The following is a 12,820-nucleotide window of genomic DNA, read 5'->3' on the forward strand; positions in this document are numbered from 1 at the left end:
TCAGAATGGAATCGGTTTTTCCAGAATCAATGTTTTGTTTTGTTTTTTCCTTTGTTAGATACGCGCATGTGTGTTTGTGTGTTCATCCCTGACCAGAGTGCAGAGCATGTGCAGGAATGTTAATGCCTTCTTCCTTTGTTGTCTGTGCAGACGGCAGAGTGTGATGGTGCATATTCATGAAGCTGCTTTCCTGGAACATGTTAACTACTCCCACGAAATGAAGAGATTTAAAAAAAAAAAATGATTACATTTCAAAGAAGCAGATAGAGTAAAGCGATACTGTAGATTCTCTCTCTTTCATTTTGTTTCTTTTCATTTTTTTCCCAAATCCTATTTCACACGTGCACTTTATTGCAGTTCATTAATGTTTTGCAATTGCAACAGGCACCGAAGCCGTTCCTCCGTTGGGTGCTCTGGCAGTCAGCCACTCCAGCATGTTATCCCTGTTCCAAAAAATCTCCATGTGAACAGGTCACACAGTCAAGCTTTGCATCTTGAAACCTGTTATAAAACAAGTAGAGGGGAAAAACCAAACTAACTGCTGCCCACAGTTCAAAAGACTAAAATAGTTGTTCCGATTTACACAGCATTTCAGCAGCGTTCATTAAGTAATTAAATTGGGAGTCTGCCTTGGCTACTTTTTTCTTTATCCTTCAGGAACGCTCATCAAACTTGTGTTTACGCTGAACTGGATGTTGACGTAAGTTTTGTCTGATTTTGCTGAGTTAAGTCAAACTACGTCTTCCGTGCAGGACAGGCTGAGGCTTCAGCCAGATAAGCAGATATATTGTGTTGTTCTTATCAGCCAAAAAGCCTTTGCTGCAGATTGTAGCTACCAATCTCACTACCACAGGCTTTTTTTTTTTTTCCAGATATGCCGATAGCCACAGGCTATCGGCATATCAGTCACCACTGTCATTTTGATGACTCACTGTTTTCACTTACAACCAGCAATATTAGTCAGTTTATTTTAAATAATCGTGCCTACAATATCACAAAATATTTGAGAGAAGAGATATGAGCAAGAGTCTTACGGCATTATTTATTTCCCTTACCTGGCTTTGTGTTTAAGAAGTGTGAATTCTGTGTTTTGTTTTGGTTTCTTCCCCCTTTTCTTCTGGCTTTTTATCATAAGTGTGGACTCTGTGTGTGTGTGTGTGTGTGTGTGTGTGTGTGTGTGTGTGTGTGTGTGTGTGTGAGAAACGTGTATTATAAAAGATAAAGAGGGAGATCCCATCGAGTGAGCTACTGTTGAGTGGCTTTTTTTGTTGGGGAATGTGTTTGATGTGAAGGACAGCAGGAGTGTGAAGGAGAAAAGGAAAACATATACAGATGTGCACCAGAACTGAAGTTCGCTTGATCTCTAAAGTAGAGTTTGTGAAGACTGGTACAATGAATTCTTAAAATTCTGTAAGAAATTACTGAAAAAATGATTTTTTTAAAAAGCAATTTGCTGTTCTCGTCATAGCTGAGTACTGTAAATGCAGATGGCATTGAGGGGAAAATATTGGCCACAGTTGAGTAATCATTCAGGCTGCAAGGGAGTGTCATCCATTTATAGCTCACAGCAGCTTGCGCACAGTGTTGGTGTGATGTAGGAACACTAAAACAGCAGTATAATGGCAATCAAACAGTTATTGTAGTATAAAGTTTATATTCTATACCACATAGTGCTGTTTTCTTTTTTCTTTTTTTACGGTAGGGAAACTGTAAAATAACAGCTTAAAGACTAGAAATGCAGCTGCCAGTACTTTACTGTAATTTTACAGGAAATGTTATTCCAGTGTGGCTCAGCACACAATTTTTAAATGTAATCGTATTTTTTCGATGGTGAATAGTTTCCTCATGTTACACTGGGAACAGGAACATGCCCAACACAACCAGTGCTGCTTTTGGAAGCTGAGCAGCTGTATTTCATCAGCTGGAAAAGTGGCATTCAGCAAATAAAGGGTCTTATTCCTGTCAAGGAAGGAACTTAGTTTCTTAAGTCTCCACATTCCTGTTGGGTGACACAATTTAGAGATGGTTTCCCTACGTGCACCAGTCTTGGATTATAAGGATTTTTTTTTCTTAGTTTGTTTCATAGTTTAACCTCTGATTTCCTGAAAAGTATGACACAAGGAAAAACCAAAGTGCCTGTATTGAGCAATGAAGGTGTCAGATGTCATACAAACAAAAACTCAAAGAATCTGAGTTCATGCAACACAAAGAGAACCTTTCCTCACCTGTGTTATGATTAACATGTTGCAATACCAACTTGGGCCTTAAGAACATTTGTCAATCAGACATAGTACTCATTTCCCAAGTTACAGCTCTTCTGTTTGTTGCAAAACAAAGTAAATACAAAAAGTATCACTTTCCCCATGCTAGAAGAGTGTTTGGAGTAATATCTTAACCGACAGTATGTAAAACAGCAATGGGGAAAAATGGCAGACGATCTGGTGTCTTTTAATGTGTCAGTGAGCTAGTGTGTGGCATTCAGCGGAATACAGGAAACGGAGATAATGTGGCTCTCTGAACCACGTCTGTGTCGACTGTTATTTGTCAAACAGGAGAGCACACCTGGTGTTACCTCTGTGACAGACGGAGGCATTCAGATGAGTGAGTTGTTTTCACCTTCAAGTAAATTATAATACTGGGTTAAGATTAAAAAAAAAAAAGTGACAGAGATGCACTCTGTCAGAGTTTTTCTATCTGTGTGACCTGTATGTGAGTTATGTAAATGGGTGTATTGCTGGTATGCTGAGCTGGTGGAATCCCAAAGCACCTGTTTAGACGAAGTAGAACAGGACGTAATGACTCACTAAGATTCCTCACACGACGTTCATAAATCTCCTGATGGAAAAAGCAAAATGAGACAAATTTTAAAAAACGTGTAATTTGGAGAAAAAAAAAAAAGGCAACACAGTGGCTTTTGTTATAATAGGTTTCAAATACCTTGCCCTTGACTCAAATTTGGAAATACTCTGTAATGACTCTGTTGTGTCCATAACTTAAACTGTTTCCATCTTCACTGTGATTCAGGAGGTGCAGCTGTTTCTGTCTGTTTGTCGAAGTCCCTTTTTCTAAAGACTGTCCCAGATGTATCATTATGTTAATGTGAAAGGAAGAAATACCATGTGTGCGGTATAAGAAATGCCATGTGGCAGATTGGGCTACTGAAATATTATATACATTCAGTCAGGTTTAGGGCTAATTGGCGAACATTAAAACACAATATTGCGATAGTGAAAATGGTAAAGGCTGTAACACATTGTGGTTGGTCCTGCCAAAGCTGCTAGTACAGTTTATTTGTAGACTTATTATTTCAGTGGCAGCTGGCTCTTATCTTATTTTTGGAAAAAAAATATAAAAATTGTGATGTTGCATAAACGCGCTGGTTACAGAGGCAATGAAAACTTCATTTTTGAACGATCAATAAATTATTCATCAGGCTGGTTTTTGTTTATATAAATAGAAGTCAAACCTCACACACTGAACCATTATCACCTTATTTTAATCCCACACCAACTGTACGGGGGCTGGCAAACAGGATGCAATCAAAAGTATAAAGTGGGAAAAAATCATGAATTATTTATTGATTTATTACAAAGTAGTTATGTATTGAGCTTGGCAAATGATTTGGAGGAGGGTAAAAAGAATCCAAGTGTGGATTTTTCCTGTCGTTCTCACATGAAGGCCTGCAGCCAGATATCTTTCAGAGTCTTGCAGATGATTTAGGTGCCTCTGGTGTCCTCACTTAACACTCGGTAATGTTTTCACTTAAGAGGGTCGTCCTCATTTTTGCTGTAACACATGCATACGGACACACACACTTGCATACACATAGCAGAGGGTAGTTCCTAAACTTGTTGACAGCCACACACACACTAGCATTTACACTTGGATACTCCAACTATGCACCAGCAGAGCGAGATCATAAATATAGAAATATTTTGGCGACAGTTGTAGGCAGGGAGGCCCACACCCATACACGCGCACGTGTGCACACACGCACACACAAACCACAGTCTGGCCAGCTGCTCTGGGAAGACGAGGTTTTGAATGGGAGTGACAGCTGTGGATTCCTCTGGATGAAGGAGGGAGAAAGGGAGATAGTAGATAGGAAATGTGAGCGAGGAAGGGAGATCAGTTGCTGAAGGAATGAGTGAGTGAGAAGGAACGATGGAAAAGGAGAGCGGGAATGACAAAGAAAAACAGATCGGGATGAATGAAAACCCGTGGGGTGCATCAGAATTCCTTTTTCCTCAACAAACTCCCTGCAAATTGCACTGCAGTCTATGGAGCACGTGTAGCAGAGGAGTATCAAAGCTGATCAATATAACCCGGCCATGGCCCTGAAAAGTATCCTAGTATCAATGTGTGTCTCATTTTAAAATAAAAATATTATTTCAGGTTTGAGAAAGATTAAATATTGTGATGTAAACATGTCCTGCAGGAGTTACCTTTTGATGTAGCACACAGTTGAGTTGGTACTCTTAGAGAGAACAAAGAGACACAGAGCGTTCCCAGAGTAAAGAGCATGTGATTCTAACTGTCAGTACCAGTCTATTTATAAAGATCCTGTGTTGCACAAGGCTGATTTAGCAACTTGGTGGATTTTTTTTTTTTTTGAATACACCCCCATGTCTTGTGCTTTTCACTCTGTTTGATTAGCCATTACTATTGTTGCTCTGTACTAAATGCTAAACGACAAAATCTGTATTTGCAGTGGGTTTTCTGAATCCCTCCCCCGGTGACTTAGATCTTTCCTTGTAAGACGCTTCGTAAGAACCTAAAAGTCAAGATGAACAAATCATTCTTCTTTTCTTCCTTTCCAAAAATGGAAAAGAAGAAAAAATAAACAGTGTAATCAGGTGTCGCCATGGCCGACAGACAAAACAAACAGCTCCACCTGTGGAAACCAGGAAGGAATTGAACGATCCATTGAAAAAGATGTCGAATTGCTGTGACCAGTTTGCCCCATAGCGGCACTTCTCCCCCACAAAAAAAAGTTGCAGTAAGCTTTAGAGCTGCTGAGATTTTTTTTTTCTAATATGCTGTTTAAAAAAATTGTTTTAGTCATTCCTGTAACATGTGTTTTTGTTAACGTGTACTGACAACAGTGGAAAAGCTTTCTTGCACCACTCCTGCTTCCTGAAAATTAGTTGAGATAATGTCCTAAAAAGCCAAAGTGTTCCTTGAGTAGTGGAAAAACTACATGTCCTGGTCAAGTAGCACTGCGAAGTTCTTGAACTCTTTAAGCTGCGTCTGAGCCTATTTAGTACTACAAACAATTGAAATAGATGAAACCCGACTTATCTGGGCTGTCAATAGCTGACTTAGTAGTTTTCCATGTGCCTGTAACGTGTGTGTTCATTACATTAGTGTGTTGCCTTCAGGGCCAGTGTTAGTCATTAATCTAAGTCGTTAATGGATGTCAGAGGCTTTCACCTCTTCATGAACAGAAATGGTGTTTTGAACCGATTGGGTGATTGTGTCCGACAAAGAGGCCTTCAGAGAAAGCAGTGTTATTCTAATGAGAAACTTTCCAGCTGTAGGGCTCAAGGGCACTGTGGCAGCAGCAGCGTCGCAACAACAGCAGGGGGAGGAGGAGAGGGGAGGAAATGGGAGTCTAAACTGAGCTCTTAAACAGGAAGCCACCCTGGTTCTCTCATTGTTGTGTTTTTATAGACTCGACTTCCTGCTGACATGACCGCCCCCGTTACCATGGTTGCAATCCATGTTGTTTATGGGATGGACTTCAAAGATCCCCTGGTGGCAAGACCTAATGGTCATCGCTGTGTCAAGAGTGTGATGCGGAAAATGTGTAGTGTGTGTGAGAGGCTGAAATATGCTTTTGGTTGTAAAGAGGTGTACGCTCATGAGGATTTAGAGCACTTCCTTTAGTGTTACTACAGATATGAGTTATCACTTCATTTATGTAGTTCAGATTTTATTTATTGTAATTTGAGGCTAATTAGGATTTCCTTTTTTTGCTGTTGTGCTCCAGGTGAGTGAGGGAGTGTGAGCAAAATGATGAAATCAACAGTCTGGTGTCAGAGAAATTCACCAAATAGAGGCAGAGAGAGGGAGGGAGGAAAGAAAGAGAAGGAGTTAAAGAAAAAAAAGAGGATGTGGCCGACAGTAAAAGATGACTGGAGGGGAGTGGAGCTCTCTGTCTAATTATAGATCCTGCTGTGAGTTGGCTGAGGCAGAAGTGCTACTGGGGTTTTCACATTGCCGGATATTTACAAGACAAACACGGGTATGTGCCACTTCTTTATTGTTACTTCCATGTTTGTACTTGTGCATGTGACAGTTATTTTTTAATATCTCATGAGAGTACGGTGAGGGAAAACTTGTACGAAATTCACTGGATACCGCGCACTCGAACCCTGCTGTGATGTGTGCGTCTGAGAGTGTGAGGACTGACCTCCATCAGCCCAGCTTGTGTATTAAAGAGAGCGGTGCAGAATGTTAAAGAGCTTCTTTCTTGCGTTGTTTAATTCTCAGCCGTGTGTCTCACTTATTCTTTGATACTGCTCTGCTGTGCTTCGACAGTTACTACTAAACTTTTTTAGAAGCGGCAGCACAATATACAGGATGCTTTGTGTGTTTGTTTGTGTGAGCTGTTGCTGATCTCACACACAGCAGCACTGGATGTTTATGGAAACTCGTTGAGGACTTGGGAAACTGGACCCTCAGTGCATTATACATCAACCTTCTTCTATTACTCTCTTACACACACACACACACACACACACACACACACGTATACTGACATAACCACACACTTGCAGTCCCGTCTGTTTGTTACACACACACACATATGCACGCACACCTTTTAAATGGTTTTGGCATCACTGCTCTGGTTGTTTGCACATGCCAGCGCTTCCTGCGAGGGAAGCGTGGCAATTTTAAACGAATGAAATCAATCAACACGTGAGATTTTAAGCGTTAACTTCAACTGCCGTGTGCACGCAATACCATGCAGTAAAATCTGCCTTTGACACAGTTTACTGCCGCTATTATCGATGGATGGTTCTGGTTGAGTCAGCAACATAGAGGAAGGTTTAAAATGCACTTTCAGCATAAAGTTCAGATTTTAGGTTTGGCAAATAAGGAAGTGAGAAGTAGTAGGATTTCAGGAATATACGTTGCGCGAGTGTGCAATTTAGCATCGAGGGAATTTCTAGTAGTAGCCTAGTATGGGTCAAAACTCATGCTTCTAAGTGCTGTAATTTGCCAGATTTACATTGCATCAGAAAATGGTGACATAAAGTTTCATAAAGCCACTTCTATTTGTGTCAACATGTGGCTTCAAGAGCTGCCCAATTCTCATCCTGCTTCCGATAATTGCTGCAGTGTGTTATTTTAGTTTAGTTTTTGCAGATTATAAGAAGCTGCTTACTTAAGAAGAGCCAGGCTTAAACCCATGGGTCTGACCCTGCATTTGTTTGCTTTAGATGAAACTGGAACTGTTTTCCTTGGCAAAGCGCTCCAAAGACATGCTGCAGGCTTGGATCAGGAATTCTATGGAGCAAGTATTCACGTGCACATCCTCAAATACCATCACACTAAGCGCACAATGGTTTGACAGGTGTTCAGAGTGTGTGCGCGATCATATTTGACTCCACATTATAAACACAGGTGGATTCTTCTATTACATAAGCTTGAAAAAGCACTGTAATAACATGGATGAATGCCGTGTCAGGCTTAAAGAGAGAGACTCGAAAATCGGAGTCAGAAGGCGGCCTTCTTTCCGATTTTATTTGATTTGATCTCTGAATGTCCTTGTTAACTGTGCTTATGGCTTTCCTTCATCTGAAAGGTCCTAATTTGCATTGGAGTCTTTTTTTGTGCCTGCAGCTTAACAGATACCTTGCGGTAATGACATTTTTATCTTCTGAAATTAGCTGGTGCCTCTAAAAGGTGTAGTGTGATTTAGACACACACACGCATGCAGCAGAGTGAAAAGAGAAGGAGTTCTAACTATATTTGGATGTGTGACAAGACACAAAGTGGTTGTGTGCTCTCTTGATTGTTGACTTTGTAGTGAGTGGTTCTCACTTGTGGCACTATTCTGGCTGTCAGCTCTCAGTGAGTGAGAATAACTCGTCTTATCTACACGGTGTTAAAGAGAGGGGACCTCCTCGCCCCTCTTGTCTGCTTGTGCTTTTTTGTTTTGTTTTGGGTTTTTTCTTTCCAGTGTTCCTCAGTTTTATTGCAGCAGCTTTTTCGCTCTCTCCTCATTTTCCACTCCACAAGATGGTTTGTAGGAAGAAAGGGAGAGAGGAAAATACCAAGCGAGGGAGAGAGCGAGAGAGAGGCCTTTGCATATCCTTGTCTTACCTGTAAAACCAGTCCAGACTGAGCTGTACACTAGTACAGAATAAAAGAATAGAAAAGGGAGGACTCAGATGTAAGGGATTACCCAAAATCGCATGCTGTGGGAAGGACTCCTTGTCTCTCTCTATCAGTCACACACATCTGGACGCACCCATTTGAATTTCATGTTGTCTTCATTGAGGACATACACCTAATCTACATAATCTGCCTGATAATTCAGCACATTCCCAACGGCTTCTACAACTAGGCGAGCAGTATCGTACTGCACCCTTGGTAATTTTCATAATGACACACTGACACTCCCACACGTTCTCACTCGCACAAACACACTCGCTGAATGTAAACCTCTCAGTTGAATTTGTCTGTCTTTGTTTCACAAAGAGCTTAGCTGTGTGTCACCGTTAAATCCAAATTTCAAAATAAAACGTAACCTATTACAGTGTCGGGTATGTTGACGTTTTAATCTTGGCACCAAGAAGTCTTGGAGTTGTGTGCACATTTAAACACACAGAGTAGTTACTTTGTTACCCTCGACTGGACGATGTGGGCACCGTTTTGTTTTAGTATAAAAGCCTGCCGATGCTGAATGCACGACCACGTTGTTTTCTGAATGTTGGTCTCAGATTTAGTGTAAGGCTAAAAAAAACCACATTAACAAGAAGCACAGCTCACTCACTGGGCAGTATTTACTGTTAAGGAAACAGTACTATCGTTTATATATATATGTGTCACTGGACATAAATAACTTGAGCTTATTATATAGTATTTTACTACTACAGTATATTTCTGAATAATTACATGGCACATTCTCTCTCGACTGTACTTCCTTTAGTGATATAACATATTTTTGGGGTCAGCTATTAAAAACATAGTTATCAGGCTTTTAGTAAACATCTTTCTCAAATAAATCATTAAGTCGACCTTAAAGACTTTGATGGATGACAGTCATATTTTAATGGATAGTTAAGATGACCCCACCCTACACCCCAGAATTCTTTCCAAACTTCCTAAACTGTCATGTTTACACACAGAAGGAATGGCACACACACGAACATTACCAAAAACATAACCTCTTTGGTACTCTTCCTGAACTTTAGGACAAATAAATAAAATCCATCAAGCTCCAAATGCACTGGGGTTTTTTTAAAAAAATTAAAAATTAGTTATTCAACTTTCCTTGGCTTTCACGAGTATCATGTTCCTAATGCTCCAAAAAGGACCTATTGCTTAAATGTATGTGTGCATAATATGCATGTTATTTTAGCACATGCATTCCCAGCTCTATTTGCAGAAAATAGCTGTGCTTTTTAAATAAAATCAACATGCAATCATAAGCACAAGGCCAAGATTTGTTATTTTTATCTGAGTGCAACACGCAGATGTAATGAAGTGTAACATAATGCCATTCTTTAAGGGAACTAAAAACACCAGAGCCTCGTATTACTGGGAGAGGCCCCAGAGAGAGAGACTTTGGATGATTTAAATGTGCCTGCAGAAGTTAAACCACTACATGGTGTCTAGCTTTAAAGTCATGTTGGCTTGATGGGAAGTGTGTTATTCTTAGTTATTCTGCAATTCTAAAAACAACATAATGTGTCTGCTTACTGGGTAGAAAAGTGGGCAAACTCCTGAAGTATCACTACACTGAGGAATGTGGGGAGAGAAAAACCCTAGAGATACACAAAAACAGATGTTAATCTGAACCCAGATTTAAAGAAATTTAAAAAATGCAGTTCGTTTATATTTAACCAACAGCTCAAAATCTAATGTGGTCATGTGTGCTCATGAGGCATTCAACCATGATGACTACTGAGTCCTATACTCCAATGTAAGCACATCACAATACTAGAAATGTAGTAGTTTGTACCAAAACCAGTATAATTACACGATTTTCAACCCCTGAAATACAAAAACAAAATGATTGTCCTGTGTGTTTAAATAATTACTGGCAAATGTTTATATCTTGTTAAAGGACAAAGACCAAATATTAGGATGGCTGCGTTTTTTGGGTCTTCATTCACAGTGAGGAGGTTCCACGCTAACGGCATGTCAGCGCGTGGCTGTGAGTGTGCGTGTCCTGCACTCCCGTTCACATGGGCTTACCGGACAATCACTGGTCAGGGCCAAGAGTGCTGGAAATCGACCGATTCCAGTCCCCTGGTCAGTCTGTGCATCTCTAGTTTGAATGCTTTACAGAGTAACATGTAACAGACGTTCCTTAGAGGTCTGTCTGATATCAACAGTGTCAAATAAAGTTATAGCTTGGTACACAGATTACAAATCAGGGAGTTACAAGTTTATAAAAAACTTTTTTACATTGTACTCTGCTGAGATAATTGGGCTCTACTGCCAAGTGATTTCACGTTTTGTAAGTTCTTCATAAAGACAAGCAAGTTTAGCAACATTTGGCAGTAATGAGGATTTTTCCTTGAAATTAACAAGAAAAAGCGGTTTTATGTGTGTGTCCTTTTGTATTTTTGCCTTTTTTGTGTGTAGGCCAGAATTTCATGGACATCTTAGTAGGTTTTAGACAACTAACTAGAAACTGCAGATGACATCACTGGGTTACTCTAGAAGAGAGAGTGTGGTTTACCCTGTAGAAACAAAGAAGTCTGTGTAGGTAAATGTTGGAATAGAGTGCCATTCGCTATTTATAACCCAGGAGAGGAGGGCAACAGACACCGGTGTTCCCAAACTGTGTGTGTGTGTGTGTGTGTGTGTGTGTGTGTGTGTGTGTACTGTGCCAGCCTTTGTTTCCTTGCATGTTCTCCTCTACATTTCCTCAGAATAATGACGTTATTATTCTGTGCTGTCATTAAAGAAAATATGTGTGCATAGCCGCCTGTGTCTTTGTGAATGTGATTGTGTGTGTTTGCCAAGGGATTTCTGTTATTCCAGCCACGGCCGGCATTCGGGCTTGTCTTTCTGCATTTGTAGCCTAATATGGAGGAAGAGTACTGACAATCTAAGACAGTAGGTGAGGTTTAATGTTTGTTCTAGGAGACACAGCACCACTGACATCATCTGTCTTCTGTACTGTTGTGTTCATGCCCAGCCTCGTCGCAGATTGTAAAAATAGTCACCTCCTGAAGAAGTCCATGCACATTATGTAATTATTCACAATGAATAAATCATCCATTTACAAAGCGAGTGATGATCAGCGTGAGATGCACAATGTCAACATGGTGCTTTAAATTTCCATCTTCAGTCATTCTGCGGTCACTGTAATAAACTTTAAAAAAGCATCAGCACAGCTTCTTGGCTTAACCAGATAGTTTTGTTGTAAAACTTCAGACTTGTGGCTCAGATGGAATTAAAAGTTCAGACAAAAAACACAAGAAAAAAACAAATCTTCCCTCCTTTACTTAAAACTTTTACATTTTCCAAGGCCATCCAAAGGGGCTGGATTGGCTGCTTTTAAAGGTGAGTTTCTGCCCCTCAGGCAGTTTGCTTGACGTTATGTGGTGCACACAAACATGAATGGTCCTGTATTTCATGAAGGGCAGCAAGATTTTGAAACTGAAAGGGTGTTTTCTGACTACATTGAGTATTTTCTTTTCTTTAAACTCCTCTGACAGGGCTTGTGACTGAGGTAACCTACAAAATGTAGTAGCTGTCAGACATGCGGTAAAGGACTTCTTTTAACCTAAACCACAATCTTTTCTCAAACCTAACCAAACAGTGAGAGAAAACGCAGCTTAAGTGTAAAAATATTTATTTTTATGATAGTGTGGGATTAGTTGCAGTCTCCTTGGTGAAAGCTGTTTGACTTACCTGACCACCGCTGACTCCTGGCTCGTAAGGTGGTCTTGTTTTTCAGACTGGAAGCAGATCATTTTGTTTGCACGAACACAAATAAGATTAATTTGGGCGATTACTTTACAAATTCCCCTGAGACTGTGGTATCTATTCATTTCCCTTTTACCCATATCCAGTCAAGTGCTGCTATTGGCATCAGGTCAGGCCACGCTGTGAGTGACATTCACTTCACACTCTGCAGCCCGACATCTGAGCAGCACCCAAGATGATGTCACATGAAGTTATTTCTTCGTGCTCTGTGTGTGTGGGTGGGTGCGTGCGCGTGCATGCACACATGCCAGTTTAAGCGTTAGGGAGGTTTGTGCAATTGGTATTTACTCAAGCCTATTTTGTGTGCAGCTCGTGATTGTGTGTAGACGTTTTTTTTACGGTACGTGTGCCTGCTTGCTTTCGGAAAGCTTGTTTATGCGTGGGTGGTTATTCAAATGTGTGAATAAATAAACCGACATATGCAGGTGAATGTTTGTCACCTGCTGCAACATTATCCACATGTGTGGTGAGATACATTTGAATACCTATATGTGCTTACAGCTGTGTCTCTGTTTTGGTGTGAGCCACTGTATATTATTTTATTAATTTATTTTTTTTAGTCATGTGTAGACATTTGTGTCTGTCTGCGTGCGTGTGCCTCATGGATGGAAACCCCCCACCCCCAAACTGTTCCCAAGCT

At 40.4% G+C, this 12,820-nt stretch overlaps 1 protein-coding gene across 3 annotated transcripts in view; it reads left to right on the top strand.

Annotated features, from left to right (window-relative positions):
- The window catches only part of hdac7a (histone deacetylase 7a), a 53,855-nt gene that overhangs the window by 21,635 nt on the left and 19,400 nt on the right, over nt 1–12,820 (top strand). The window contains exon 1 of one of the 3 annotated variants that reach the window (XM_003449118.5): nt 5,841–6,247. The exons of the other annotated variants lie outside the window; for them this stretch is intronic. The gene's annotated coding sequence lies outside the window, so the exon portion shown is untranslated. Of the gene's footprint in view, nt 1–5,840; nt 6,248–12,820 lie in introns of those variants that run through there. 3 annotated transcript variants of the gene reach the window in all.

The sequence above is a fragment of the Oreochromis niloticus genome, linkage group LG20 (assembly GCF_001858045.2).
Source record: "Oreochromis niloticus isolate F11D_XX linkage group LG20, O_niloticus_UMD_NMBU, whole genome shotgun sequence".
In the NCBI taxonomy this organism is placed as follows: Eukaryota; Metazoa; Chordata; class Actinopteri; order Cichliformes; family Cichlidae; genus Oreochromis; species Oreochromis niloticus.